At 43.4% G+C, this 16,104-nt stretch overlaps 1 protein-coding gene across 1 annotated transcript in view; it reads left to right on the forward strand.

Moving 5' to 3' along the window:
• Positions 1–4,746: 4,746 nt before the first annotated feature.
• Positions 4,747–16,104, forward strand: part of LOC139571655 (muscarinic acetylcholine receptor M3-like) — a 128,537-nt gene continuing 117,179 nt past the window's right edge. The window contains exon 1 of the mRNA XM_071394728.1: positions 4,747–5,122. The gene's annotated coding sequence lies outside the window, so the exon portion shown is untranslated. The remainder of the gene's footprint in view (positions 5,123–16,104) is intronic.

Below are 16,104 nucleotides of genomic sequence, written 5' to 3' on the forward strand. Positions count from 1 at the left end.
CTATATAGTGCACTACTTTATACTACAGCCCTATTCCCTATATAGTGCACTACTTTATACTACAGCCCTATTCCCTATATAGTGCACTACTTTATACTACAACCCTATTCCCTATATAGTGCACTACTTTATACTACAGCCCTATTCCCTATATAGTGCACTACTTTATACTACAGCCCTATTCCCTATATAGTGCACTACTTTATACTACAGCCCTATTCCCTATATAGTGCACTACTTTATACTACAACCCTATTCCCTATATAGTGCACTACTTTATACTACAGCCCTATTCCCTATATAGTGCACTACTTTATACTACAGCCCTATTCCCTATATAGTGCACTACTTTATACTACAGCCCTATTCCCTATATAGTGCACTACTTTATACTACAGCCCTATTCCCTATACAGTGCACTACTTTATACTACAGCCCTATTCCCTATATAGTGCACTACTTTATACTACAGCCCTATTCCCTATATAGTGCACTACTTTATACTACAGCCCTATTCCCTATATAGTGCACTACTTTATACTACAGCCCTATTCCCTATATAGTGCACTACTTTATACTACAGCCCTATTCCCTATACAGTGCACTACTTTATACTACAGCCCTATTCCCTATATAGTGCACTAGTTTATACTACAACCCTATTCCCTATATAGTGCACTACTTTATACTACAGCCCTATTCCCTATATAGTGCACTACTTTATACTACAGCCCTATTCCCTATATAGTGCACTACTTTATACTAAAGCCCTATTCCCTATATAGTGCACTACTTTAGACCAGAGCCCTATTCCCTATATAGTGCACTACTCTATACTACAGCCCTATTCCCTATATAGTGCACTACTTTAGACAAGGGGTCCACAGGGCTCTGGTAAATAGTAGTGCACTATACAGGGTATAGGGTGCCGTTTGAGAATCCACTAAGATGAGAGGTTACAGAGCTGGGCTTTTCTTTGCCTCTGGAAAGCTAATTAAGACTTGGGCCAAATCAGAAATCATTTATTCAGCTGACAGTAACCACCAGTACATGATTAAACGAAAAATCCAGCCAAAACACCTAATTCCTTTTATTTTGAAATGATAAATGACACTAATATGTAAGAACAATATTTTGTGTGAACAAATGTTTCATTTTGGCGTTTATAATAAGGTTGATAGCAACATGGAAAATCATTGTGGAAATCTGTTGCAGCTCAACAAAATCCACAATGCAATGTTTTCTCTACGGGGTGACTGGCTAGCTAGCTAGGTAGCTAATAATGATCAATGGCTCATTGGAGAGAAGACACCCTCCTGAGTTATGGCAGCCAGTATTGTAATCTGACATGTACGATAGACGTTTTAACCATCTAAAAGTCATATTCCTATTAACTTCCAGTGTAGTGAGAGAGACTTTATCACAGTATTACATCATACCAAACGGATTTCTGCCTGCTTGAACACCAATAACTCTGATACACATGAAAACATGAGGAATTGACCCATCGATTTAAAATAATTTAGAGATGCATAAAAAATTGATATAACATTCAAAATGGGTGAACCTTTCCTTTAAGTGTTGGGCCGAATGAGAAATGATTTCTTCAGCTGCCAGTAATCAACAGTAACCGACGAAGCCTTACGTGAATGGAAGACTGCAGGGTGAAAAGGATCATGGTAGATTTACTAGGACTGTTAGGCAGGCTCTGTGTGGGAACAGCGTTAAGTCAATTCTACACGATTGACTGTTTATATCAAAGCCATATTCAGTCAGACGTTCAGTATATATATATATATTTGTTAAAGAATATGACTTGAGGTGATCTACACTCCAGTGTCTGTTTTTGTTGTCGTAGGAGACTTTGTAAATGACTGATTATGTTGATCTAACATGGATGTGACTACATGCTGTTGTAGGGTACGTCCTCTAGGGGGCAGTGTGTGGTGACATTACGCTACTGAAGGTTCCATCCAAATTGATTGGCTCTTGATATTAGGCTACTGAATGGTTCCATCCAAATTGATTGGCTCTTGATATTAGGCTACTGAAGGTTCCATCCATATTGATTGGCTCTTGATATTAGGCTGCTGAGGGATCCATCCAAATTGATTGGCTCTTGACATTAGGCTACTGAAGGTTCCATCCAAATTGATTGGCTCTTGATATTAGGCTACTGAATGGTTCCATCCATATTGATTGGCTCTTGATATTAGGCTGCTGAAGGTTCCATCCAAATTGATTGGCTCTTGACATTAGGCTACTGAAGGTTCCATCCATATTGATTGGCTCTTGATATTAGGCTGCTGAAGGTTCCATCCATATTGATTGGCTCTTGATATTAGGCTACTGAAGGTTCCATCCAAATTGATTGGCTCTTGATATTAGGCTGCTGAAGGTTCCATCCAAATTGATTGGCTCTTGATATTAGGCTGCTGAAGGTTCCATCCAAATTGATTGGCTCTTGATATTAGGCTGCTGAGGGATCCATCCAAATTGATTGGCTCTTGATATTAGGCTACTGAAGGTTCCATCCATATTGATTGGCTCTTGATATTAGGCTGCTGAGGGATCCATCCATATTGATTGGCTCTTGATATTAGGCTACTGAAGGTTCCATCCATATTGATTGGCTCTTGATATTAGGCTGCTGAAGGTTCCATCCAAATTGATTGGCTCTTGATATTACGCTGCTGAAGGATCATCCAAATTGATTGGCTCTTGATATTAGGCTACTGAAGGTTCCATCCATATTGATTGGCTCTTGATATTAGGCTGCTGAAGGTTCCATCCATATTGATTGGCTCTTGATATTAGGCTGCTGAAGGTTCCATCCAAATTGATTGGCTCTTGATATTACGCTGCTGAAGGATCATCCAAATTGATTGGCTCTTGATATTAGGCTACTGAAGGTTCCATCCATATTGATTGGCTCTTGATATTAGGCTACTGAAGGTTCCATCCAAATTGATTGGCTCTTGATATTAGACTACTGAAGGTTCCATCCAAATTGATTGGCTCTTGATATTAGGCTACTGAAGGTTCCATCCATATTGATTGGCTCTTGATATTAGGCTGCTGAAGGTTCCATCCATATTGATTGGCTCTTGATATTAGGCTGCTGAAGGTTCCATCCATATTGATTGGCTCTTGATATTAGGCTGCTGAAGGTTCCATCCAAATTGATTGGCTCTTGATATTAGGCTACTGAAGGTTCCATCCAAATTGATTGGCTCTTGATATTAGGCTACTGAATGGTTCCATCCAAATTGATTGGCTCTTGATATTAGGCTGCTGAAGGTTCCATCCAAATTGATTGGCTCTTGATATTAGGCTACTGAAGGTTCCATCCAAATTGATTGGCTCTTGATATTAGGCTGCTGAAGGTTCAATCCAAATTGATTGGCTCTTGATATTAGGCTGCTGAAGGTTCCATCCAAATTGATTGGCTCTTGATATTAGGCTGCTGAAGGTTCCATCCAAATTGATTGGCTCTTGATATTAGACTACTGAAGGATCATCCAAATTGATTGGCTCTTGATATTAGGCTACTGAAGGTTCCATCCATATTGATTGGCTCTTGATATTAGACTACTGAAGGTTCCATCCAAATTGATTGGCTCTTGATATTAGACTACTGAAGGTTCCATCCATATTGATTGGCTCTTGATATTAGGCTACTGAAGGTACAGAACTTTGTCTCCTACATTATTTGTCAAATTCAATTCTGCTGATTGCAGTACATGTTTTCATAAACCAAGACAAACGTATTGGAATAATCTCAGCTAAATGTCTAACGAGTGATTTACTCATTATAATATGTCAGATAGATGAAAGGCTGCCCATGTATAAACTACCACTTACTACCTCCGTCCTTTATTCCTATTCTTGTTACTTCCTGTTATCCCGTTACCTCCCGGTATCCCGTTACCTCCCGGTATCCCGTTACATCCCGGTATACTGTTACCTCCTGTTATCCCGTTACCTCCCGGTATCCCGTTACATCCCGGTATCCCGTTACATCCCGGTATACTGTTACCTCCTGTTATCCCGTTACCTCCCGGTATCCCGTTACATCCCGGTATACTGTTACCTCCTGTTATCCCGTTACCTCCCGGTATGCCGTCACCTCCCGGTATGCCGTCACCTCCCGGTATCCTGTTACCTCCTGGTATGCCGTCACCTCCCGTTATCCCGTTACCTCCCGTTATCCCTTAACCTCCCGTTATCCCTTTACCTCCCGTTATCCCTCCACCTCCGGTTATCCCTTTACCTCCGGTTATCCCTTCACCTCCCGTTATCCCCCCGGTGAACAGAGTCAGAGGGCAGAGAGCTCCTGTGGTTGTGTCTGTCGGGGCATAACGAGACCCAGTGCACATCAGCAGCAGTGATGTGGATGTCATTTCCAGAGAAGAGAGCTCAGCTTCCTGAACTTTTTCCATGAAGGAATATTTCTCCACTGACTGTGGTGAGAGACTGGGGCCAAGACTTCAACAATAGCCCAGAGGATAAATGTTATTTTAGGAGATTGTGACCAGTAGTCTATATCTTATATTCTATGTTAAAGCACAGCTTAAAAAGTCCCCTGCGTGTGTCAGAGATGGTGTTAATATCACATATGATCATCGAAGTCACACTCACGCTTTTAAAACAGAGGATCAACTGGCATTAGTATTTGTGAGCTGTACTTGGACACGTTCGACCATTATCGAGGGTTGCTGTAGACGTTTGGATCACCGTGCGGGTTTGTGCCAACCTGCTGTGGTAACGTCATTGTCACTCAGTCCAATCACACCCGAAGCTGCTAGCGGAGCGTTTTCCATGCGTTCTGGGCAAATCCAGCAGTGGATTAATTAATGAATCGAGCGGGACGGAGCCAGACGGAGTTTTTTCACTTGAGCTCGAGACCGTTCCGTTGTGCGGGGGGAAATGTTTTGTCGGTACGGGTACAGTATTTAGGCGACAGGGGTTTGTTTATCCTAGAATGGAATGACGGGGTTAATATCGCATCAAGTGGACCACTACACGACTGTACAGAGTTGCATTCAACATTTTTCTAAATCATTGTTCTTCTCCACCTGGCAAAGACTAAATATTCTGATTTCTTCTGCACCCAGAGATGGTGAGTAACGTAGTTAATTATTTGTTGCAATACTTGATGTTTATTATAATCTGTACAATTGATAACAGGAGCGACGATACTGAATTTTGCATGGGGGATACATTTATTTAAAATGTATAAATAGATAATAAAATAATAATAATAATAATAAAATAGTGTTTAGTCTATATATTATTGTGCAAGTTGGAAGCTTGTTCAATGGAATCAAAATAAATAAACAGCATCTAAAATGAATAACTATGTTTATTCACTTAAAATGTGTTTATACCATATATCTCAAATCAAAGGGTTGGAGTACCCCCCCTCCAGCTGATGTGTTACTAGACGTGCATTTTCTTACGTATCATTGATCTGTTCAGTCATTTCAAAAGCCTGAAATGTTGACTGATTTTTCTGTTAATAAGCTCCGTTTTCCCCCCCCGACTTTCTAAACACCTTGAAACATGTGGCTGGTCAGGACCAGATTACCAAACAGGCACGCAGGGCAAGTTATTATTTGTTTTAGTATTATTTTGGGGGGTTTGGGGGCCTCCTGGAAGTCAGCCCCACCCAGATAGTATGTGAACACATCGTAAGCAATGGCAAAATGTGTAGAATGGCAGAAAATTTGTTTTAAAACTGCATACAAAATTATCAGCCTCATGACAAAAATACAATACATAGAATACTATTATAAAACTGAATTTTTTTTCTCTCTGGCAAAATGTGTTGAAATGCAAGAACGTAGTATTGGTTGTATTGACTATAGGTCAGTGGAGGCTCCTCAGAGAAGGAAGGGGAGAGACATCCTCCTCAGTGAATTTCAGAAAAATGTAAATAGTGAAACATTAAAAAAGGTATCCTTTTGAGATAAAACTATACTAAATATATTCAGGGCACCAAATAATTTATTGAAACACAATGTTTTGAAATTAAGGTCTACAGTCGCCTCAACAGAACTCTGCAGAGTAGCACCATGGTGTAGCCGGAGGACAGCTAGTTTCCGTCCTCCTCTGGGTACATTGACTTCGATACAAAACCTAGGAGGCTCATGGTTCTCACCCCCTTCCATAGACTTACACAGTAATTATGACAACTTCCGGAGGACGTCCGCCAACCTATCAGAGCTCTTGCAGCATGAACTGACAGGTGAAGCGAGAGAGAGAGAAAGCTAGCTATATGTTGTTGTATTTTTTTTCTCACTTTCACTTACTCAGCTAGTGAATTCAGCTAGCTGTTTTAGCCTACTCAAACACCGGCTAAAACAGAGAGGGATACTATGTTAACTAGCTGGCTATGGCTATCCGACACTGGAAATCTACCAAGTTAAGGTAAGCTTCTGTTTTTTTAATGTTTTTATTGCCACCGGGGCCCGCCGGTGTAACTGCTAAACTGCTTGCTGTACACTGCACTACATGATTGTAGCGGGGTTTATTAACGCTTTGGTTCTAGTAGCAATGTTGACTATGACGTTAGATAATATGGTGACATCGATGTAGGCTGTGTGTAGCGGATAGCGGTTATGGTATGAAGGTTTGGCTTGGAGAGGTTTTTTCGCCTTGGTCACAGATAGCTGTGGTGTTGTGCACTGAAGTCCACAAGCAAAGAGAAAAGGTGAGAGGAGGATTTATACAACGAGCAAAGTGATCATGCTGTTTGCGTGTGGCTGCTATGAAAGTGGACTGTGTTTGCGTGTGGCTGCTATGACAGTGAACTGTGTTTGCATATGGCTGCTATGAAAGTGGACTGTGTTTGCATATGGCTGCTATGAAAGTGGACTGTGTTTGCGTGTGGCTGCTATGAAAGTGGACTGTGTTTGCGTGTGGCTGCTATGACAGTGGACTGTGTTTGCGTGTGGCTGCTATGAAAGTGGACTGTGTTTGCGTGTGGCTGCTATGAAAGTGGACTGTGTTTGCGTGTGGCTGCTATGAAAGTGGACTGTGTTTGCGTGTGGCTGCTATGACAGTGGACTGTGTTTGCGTGTGGCTGCTATGAAAGTGGACTGTGTTTGCGTGTGGCTGCTATGAAAGTGGACTGTGTTTGCGTGTGGCTGCTATGAAAGTGGACTGTGTTTGTGTGTGGCTGCTATGAAAGTGGACTGTGTTTGCGTGTGGCTGCTATGACAGTGGACTGTGTTTGTGTGTGGCTGCCATGAAAGTGGACTGTGTTTGCGTGTGGCTGCTATGAAAGTGGACTGTGTTTTCGTGTGGCTGCCATGAAAGTGGACTGTGTTTGCATATGGCTGCTATGAAAGTGGACTGTGTTTGCGTGTGGCTGCTATGACAGTGGACTGTGTTTGCGTGTGGCTGCCATGAAAGTGGACTGTGTTTGCGTGTGGCTGCCATGAAAGTGGACTGTGTTTGCATATGGCTGCTATGAAAGTGGACTGTGTTTGCATTTGGCTGCTATGAAAGTGGACTGTGTTTGCGTGTGGCTGCTATGAAAGTGGACTGTGTTTGCGTGTGGCTGCTATGAAAGTGGACTGTGTTTACGGGTGATCAGGAGTGTATTCATTCGAAACTTTGTTTTTTTCCCCAACCGCTTCTTAAACGAAGCAAACGGAACGAAACGGGGGATAAACAAAAAACAGATCTGGATTTCAGGCTAGGTTCCTACCACTCACAGAGAACAATATGCACAATCTCAAACACACTCAAGCGCTGACTAAGTATCCCTGTCTAACAGTGTATTGTTCTGTTTGAAAGTCCTGGCAGACGGGCCGAACAGTTGGCAGAGATGGAATCCGTGCCAAGTTTTCCTTCCCTTTTCAAGTGAGATTTGTTTGAAGACCCCTTTTATAAAAAGTGTGGGATTAAGCCCCTTTGGTTTGTTTTAAATAGGCTACCCACCGTCCTCCTCTGTTATAGCCTGTTCTTTATGACGCGGTGACACTCATGATATCCACTGCTCTATCCAATGTGTGTGTGATGCTGATGAAGCGTTGTGTTTCCTCTGTTTAATATAAAAGGCTAGTTCTGCTGTAGCGCCTACCTTTTAGTGGAAATCAGACCCGACTGTTCTGATATGAACACACGTGTTATTCTGTAGATATAAACAAACAGCAGATTGTATACTATTAAGAATGAGATATGTTAATGAGACTGAGATATGTTAATGAGATGCTTGCCTCACCCAACATTAGATATGAGCTCTCTCTCTCTCTCTCTCTCTCTCTCTCTCTCTCTCTCTCTCTCTCTCTCTCTCTCTCTCTCTCTCTCTCTCTCTCTCTCTCTCTCTCTCTCTCTCTCTCTCTCTCTCTCTGTGTGTCTCTCTCTCTCTCTCTCTCTCTCATTCTCTCTCTTCCCCTTTCCCTCTCTCATTCTCTCTCTTCCCCTTTCCCTCTCTCATTCTCTCTCTTCCCCTTTCCCTCTCTCATTCTCTCTCTTCCCCTTTCCCTCTCTCATTCTCTCTCTTCCTCTCTCTCTCTCTCTCTCTCTCTCTCTCTCTGCCTAACCTCCACTTATAGTCCACACTACTGGTTCTGGAGAATAGTGAGCAGTCCCTCAGATAGCCTGAGCTGTAATTGTCAACGCTTCTCTTCCATAAATAATATATTTCTAAAACCTAGAACATCAACTAACTGACTGTGGTATATTTCCATTTAAATAGCAGTAATTCTGTGAAGCCTGAGGGGTGCGTCCCAAATGGCACCCTATTCCCTATATAGTGCACTACTCTGGGCCAAAAGAAGTGCACTATAAAGGGAAGAGGGTTCCATTTGGACCACGTCCCTGGTGTGTCTGGAGGACCTGTCCTGGCTGTCATATACCCAATACTATTTTAGACACAAAGTGGAGATGGAAAGAAATTATGTTTTTGCTTTCTTCTTGCTCTTCAATCGGTGCTGTTTCGAAATTGGTCAAATGGAAGAAATGTGTCCGATTACACAGCAGTGCGTCTTCCACTACAATAAACTAGCCTTTACACTTGATTTCAATAAACTAGCCATTATTGAAACAGGTCTTTAAATGAGAGAGAGAGACAGAGAGACAGAGAGACAGAGAGAGAGAGAGAGAGAGAGAGAGAGAGAGAGAGAGAGAGAGAGAGAGAGAGAGAGAGAGAGAGAGAGAGAGAGAGAGATGTACAGCCGAAGCTCAGATGTGTCTGTATCTCTCTGTAAACAAGGTAGTGTTTACCCAGTGCCCTGCTTGCACTTGATCCTTTCATATGACTTGAGCCTGAAGGCAGATTATACTCCTCTACATCAACCAATAGGAGCTCATATCACCTGGAACACATATCCTCTCCAGAAGTCTGTTACACCATATTTAGACTTCAGTCTACACTCTGTTACACCATATTTAGACTTCAGTCTACACTCTGTCTGTTACACCATAGTTAGACTTCAGTCTACACTCTGTTACACCATATTTAGACTTCAGTCTATACTCTGTTACACCATATTTAGACTTCAGTCTACACTCTGTTACACCATATTTAGACTTCAGTCTACACTCTGTTACACCATATTTAGACTTCAGTCTACACTCTGTTACACCATATTTAGACTTCAGTCTACACTCTGTTACACCATATTTAGACTTCAGTCTACACTCTGTTACACCATATTTAGACTTCAGTCTATACTCTGTTACACCATATTTAGACTTCAGTCTACACTCTGTTACACCATATTTAGACTTCAGTCTACACTCTGTTACACCATATTTAGACTTCAGTCTACACTCTGTTACACCATATTTAGACTTCAGTCTACACTCCGTTACACCATATTTAGACTTCAGTCTACACTCTGTTACACCATGTCTGTTACACCATATTTAGACTTCAGTCTACACTCTGTTACACCATGTCTGTTTCACCATATTTAGACTTCAGTCTACACTCCGTTACACCATATTTAGACTTCAGTCTACACTGTCTGTTACACCATATTTAGACTTCAGTCTACACTCTGTCTGTTACACCATATTTAGACTTCAGTCTACACTCTGTTACACCATGTTTAGACTTCAGTCTACACTCTGTTACACCATATTTAGACTTCAGTCTACACTCTGTTACACCATATTTAGACTTCAGTCTACACTCTGTTACACCATATTTAGACTTCAGTCTACACTGTCTGTTACACCATATTTAGACTTCAGTCTACACTCTGTCTGTTACACCATATTTAGACTTCAGTCTACACTCTGTTACACCATATTTAGACTTCAGTCTACACTCTGTTACACCATGTTTAGACTTCAGTCTACACTCTGTTACACCATGTTTAGACTTCAGGCTACACTCCGTTACACCATATTTAGACTTCAGTCTACACTCTGTTACACCATGTCTGTTACACCATATTTAGACTTCAGTCTACACTCTGTTACACCATGTCTGTTTCACCATATTTAGACTTCAGTCTACACTCCGTTACACCATATTTAGACTTCAGTCTACACTGTCTGTTACACCATATTTAGACTTCAGTCTACACTCTGTCTGTTACACCATATTTAGACTTCAGTCTACACTCTCTCTGTTACACCATATTTAGACTTCAGTCTACACTCTGTTACACCATATTTAGACTTCAGTCTACACTCTGTTACACCATATTTAGACTTCAGTCTACACTCTGTTACACCATATTTAGACTTCAGTCTACACTCTGTTACACCATGTTTAGATTTCATTATACACTCTGTTACAGCATATTTAGACTTCAGTCTACACTCTGTTACACCATATTTAGACTTCAGTCTACACTCTGTTACACCATATTCAGACTTCAGTCTACACTCTGTTACAGCATATTCAGACTTCAGTCTACACTCTGTTACACCATATTTAGATTTCATTCTACACTCCGTTACACCATATTTAGACTTCAGTCTACACTCTGTTACACCATATTTAGACTTCAGTCTACACTCTGTTACACCATATTTAGACTTCAGTCTACACTCTGTTACACCATATTTAGACTTCAGTCTACACTGTCTGTTACACCATATTTAGACTTCAGTCTACACTGTCTGTTACACCATATTTAGACTTCAGTCTACACTCTCTCTGTTACACCATATTTAGACTTCAGTCTACACTCTGTTACACCATATTTAGACTTCAGTCTACACTCTGTTACACCATGTTTAGACCTCAGTCTACACTCTGTTACACCATGTTTAAACTTCAGTCTACACTCTGTTACACCATGTTTAGACTTCAGTCTACACTCTGTTACACCATATTTAGACTTCAGTCTACACTCTGTTACACCATATTTAGACTTCAGTCTACACTCTGTTACACCATATTTAGACTTCATTCTACACTCTGTTACACCATATTTAGACTTCAGTCTACACTCTGTTACACCATATTTAGACTTCAGTCTACACTCTGTTACACCATATTTAGACTTCAGTCTACACTCTGTTACACCATGTTTAGACTTCAGTCTACACTCTGTTACACCATATTTAGACTTCAGTCTACACTCTGTTACACCATGTTTAGACTTCAGTCTACACTCTGTTACACCATATTTAGTCTTCTGATAGGCCTTCCTTCATCTAGACCTTAATGTGGTTCTGTAAATGTATTTTCTTAATTGAAAACATATCCTAAATGGACTGCAGGAGTCCAAAAAATATATATATGTTTTTCATACCTCAATGTTGTGAGTTATTCGATACAAATTAGTTTTAATAACAGCTAAGTAACATCCTCTTAAATCTTTAAAAGGTGACAATATAACAGGAATGTTTGGACAGTTGGCATTAGACATACTTTATTTGATCCATCCAGCTTTGTTAAATATCTTGTACCCCCCCGTCATCATTATCTGATGGACCCTCTTCTCCATGACTATGCATTTCACAACATTTGACTGTCATAGATTTGACTGATCATAGGTCATAGGTCATAGGTTTGACTGACCATAGGTCATAGGTCATAGGTTTGACTGATCATAGGTCATAGGTCATAGGTTTGACTGATCATAGGTCATAGGTTTGACTGGTCATAGGTCATAGGTCATAGGTTTGACTGATCATAGGTCATAGATTTGACTGATCATAGGTCATAGGTTTGACCAATCATAGGTCATAGGTTTGACCGATCATAGGTCATAGGTCATAGGTTTGACTGATCATAGGTCATAGGTCATAGGTTTGACTGATCATAGGTCATAGGTTTGACTGATCATAGGTCATAGGTTTGACTGGTCATAGGTCATAGGTCATAGGTTTGACTGGTCATAGGTCATAGGTCATAGGTTTGACTGATCATAGGTCATAGGTTTGACTGGTCATAGGTCATAGGTCATAGGTTTGACTGATCATAGGTCATAGATTTGACTGATCATAGGTCATAGGTTTGACCAATCATAGGTCATAGGTTTGACCGATCATAGGTCATAGGTCATAGGTTTGACTGATCATAGGTCATAGGTCATAGGTTTGACTGATCATAGGTCATAGATTTGACTGATCATAGGTCATAGGTCTGACTGATCATAGGTCATAGGTTTGACTGATCATAGGTCACAGGTTTGACCAATCATAGGTCATAGGTTTGACCGATCATAGGTCATAGGTCATAGGTTTGACTGATCATAGGTCATAGGTCATAGGTTTGACTGATCATAGGTCATAGATTTGACTGATCATAGGTCATAGGTCTGACTGATCATAGGTCATAGGTTTGACTGATCATAGGTCATAGGTCATAGGTTTGACTGATCATAGGTCATAGATTTGACTGATCATAGGTCATAGGTCGTAGGTTTGACACAACGTTGTCGTAATGTCTTAAACTATTGAAGCACGTGATTAACCATTAATAATGTGAGAATCTGGAAGCGTAATGTTTGTCTATTAGACCGTAAATCGATAGAATCTTGGCAGTGGTGGTGTTTATTATTTTAAAGCATAAGTATGTGTCCCAAACGGCTCCCCTATTCCCTACATAGTACACTACTTCTGACCAGGGCCTAGAGAGCTCTTTCTAGGGAATAGGGTGCCATTAAGGGACGGACACAAGGTCTGAGTCCCAAACGGCTCCCCTATTCCCTACATAGTACACTACTTCTGACCAGGGCCCAGAGAGCTCTTTCTAGGGAATAGGGTGTCATTAGGGGACGGACACAAGGTCTGTGTCCCAAACAGCTCCCTATTCCCTGTTGTGAAATTGTTAGATTACTCGTTGGTTATTACTGCACGGTCGGAAACTAGAAGCACAAGCATTTCGCTACACTCGCATTAACATCTGTTAACCATGTGTATGTGACAGATAACATTTGATTTTTTTTTATTTTATTTTATTTGACACTGTACACTACTTCTGAACAGGGCCCATAGAGCTCTTTCTAGGGAATAGGGAATAGGGAATAGGGTACCATTAGGGGACAGACACAAGGTCAGGAGTTTTACACTCTACTTCTGTTGAGGATGGAGACAAGGTCAGGAGTTTTACACTCTACTTCTGTTGAGGATGGAGACAAGGTCAGGAGTTTTACACTCTACTTCTGTTGAGGATGGAGACAAGGTCAGGAGTTTTGTAGTGATGAGGAGCAGGGTGTGGTGTTGAGGAGCAGGGTGTGGTGTTGAGGAGCAGGGTGTAGTGTTGAGGAGCAGGGTGTAGTGTTGAGGAGCAGGGTGTGGTGTTGAGGAGCAGGGTGTAGTGTTGAGGAGCAGGGTGTGGTGTTGAGGAGCAGGGTGTGGTGTTGAGGAGCAGGGTGTAGTGTTGAGGAGCAGGGTGTAGTGTTGAGGAGCAGGGTGTGGTGTTGAGGAGCAGGGTGTGGTGTTGAGGAGCAGGGTGTAGTGTTGAGGAGCAGGGTGTAGTGTTGAGGAGCAGGGTGTAGTGTTGAGGAGCAGGGTGTGGTGTTGAGGAGCAGGGTCTGGTGTTGAGGAGCAGAGTGTAGTGTTGAGGAGCAGGGTGTAGTGTTGAGGAGCAGGGTGTAGTTTTGAGGAGCAGGGTGTAGTGTTGAGGAGCAGGGTGTGGTGTTGAGGAGCAGGGTGTAGTGTTGAGGAGCAGGGTGTAGTGTTGAGGAGCAGGGTGTGGTGTTGAGGAGCAGGGTGTAGTGTTGAGGAGCAGGGTGTAGTGTTGAGGAGCAGGGTGTAGTGTTGAGGAGCAGGGTGTAGTGTTGAGGAGCAGGGTGTAGTGTTGAGGAGCAGGGTCTGGTGTTGAGGAGCAGGGTGTGGTGTTGAGGAGCAGGGTGTAGTGTTGAGGAGCACGGTGTGGTGTTGAGGAGCAGGTTGTAGTGTTGAGGAGCAGGGTGTAGTGTTGAGGAGCAGGGTGTGGTGTTGAGGAGCAGGGTGTAGTGTTGAGGAGCAGGGTGTAGTGTTGAGGAGCAGGGTGTGGTGTTGAGGAGCAGGGTGTGGTGTTGAGGCGCAGGGTGTAGTGTTGAGGAGCAGGGTGTGGTGTTGAGGAGCAGGGTGTAGTGTTGAGGAGCAGGGTGTAGTGTTGAGGAGCAGGGTGTGGTGTTGAGGAGCAGGGTGTGGTGTTGAGGAGCAGGGTGTGGTGTTGAGGAGCAGGGTGTGGTGTTGAGGAGCAGGGTGTAGTGTTGAGGAGCAGGGTGTAGTGTTGAGGAGCAGGGTGTGGTGTTGAGGAGCAGGGTGTAGTGTTGAGGAGCAGGTTGTAGTGTTGAGGAGCAGGGTGTGGTGTTGAGGAGCAGGGTGTGGTGTTGAGGAGCAGGGTGTAGTGTTGAGGAGCAGGGTGTGGTGTTGAGGAGCAGGGTGTAGTGTTGAGGAGCAGGGTGTAGTGTTGAGGAGCAGGGTGTAGTGTTGATGAGCAGGGTGTAGTGTTGAGGAGCAGGGTGTGGTGTTGAGGAGCAGGGTGTAGTGTTGAGGAGCAGGGTGTAGTGTTGAGGAGCAGGGTGTAGTGTTGAGGAGCAGGGTGTAGTGTTGAGGAGCAGGGTGTAGTGTTGAGGAGCAGGGTGTGGTGTTGAGGAGCAGGGTGTAGTGTTGAGGAGCAGGGTGTAGTGTTGAGGAGCAGGGTATAGTGTTGAGGAGCAGGGTGTAGTGTTGAGGAGCAGGGTGTAGTGTTGAGGAGCAGGGTGTAGTGTTGAGGAGCAGGGTGTAGTTTTGAGGAGCAGGGTGTAGTGTTGAGGAGCAGGGTGTGGTGTTGAGGAGCAGGGGGTAGTGTTGAGGAGCAGGGTGTAGTGTTGAGGAGCAGGGTGTGGTGTTGAGGAGCAGGGTGTAGTGTTGAGGAGCAGGCTGTAGTGTTGAGGAGCAGGGTGTAGTGTTGAGGAGCAGGGTCTGGTGTTGAGGAGCAGGGTCTAGTGTTGAGGAGCAGGGTCTGGTGTTGAGGAGCAGGGTGTAGTGTTGAGGAGCAGGGTGTAGTGTTGAGGAGCAGGGTGTAGTGTTGAGGAGCAGGGTGTAGTGTTGAGGAGCAGGGTGTAGTGTTGAGGAGCAGGGTGTGGTGTTGAGCAGCAGGGTGTAGTGTTGAGGAGCAGGGTGTAGTGTTGAGGAGCAGGGTGTAGTGTTGAGGAGCAGGGTCTGGTGTTGAGGAGCAGGGTGTGGTGTTGAGGAGCAGGGTGTGGTGTTGAGCAGCAGGTTGTAGTGTTGAGGAGCAGGGTGTGGTGTTGAGGAGCAGGGTGTGGTGTTGAGGAGCAGGGTGTGGTGTTGAGGAGCAGGGTGTGGTGTTGAGGAGCAGGGTGTGGTGTTGAGGAGCAGGGTGTAGTGTTGAGGAGCAGGGTGTAGTGTTGAGGAGCAGGGTGTAGTGTTGAGGAGCAGGGTGTGGTGTTGAGGAGCAGGGTGTGGTGTTGAGGAGCAGGGTGTGGTGTTGAGGAGCAGGGTGTAGTGTTGAGGAGCAGGGTGTAGTGTTGAGGAGCAGGGTGTAGTGTTGAGGAGCAGGGTGTGGTGTTGAGGAGCAGGGTGTGGTGTTGAGGAGCAGGGTGTAGTGTTGAGGAGCAGGGTGTAGTGTTGAGGAGCAGGGTGTGGTGTTGAGGAGCAGGGTGTGGTGTTGAGGAGCAGGGTGTGGTGTTGAGGAGCAGGGTGTAGTGTTGAGGAGCAGGGTGTGGTGTTGAGGAGCAGGGTGTAGTG

Source organism: Salvelinus alpinus, chromosome 3 (genome assembly GCF_045679555.1).
Source record: "Salvelinus alpinus chromosome 3, SLU_Salpinus.1, whole genome shotgun sequence".
Classification (NCBI taxonomy): domain Eukaryota; kingdom Metazoa; phylum Chordata; class Actinopteri; order Salmoniformes; family Salmonidae; genus Salvelinus; species Salvelinus alpinus.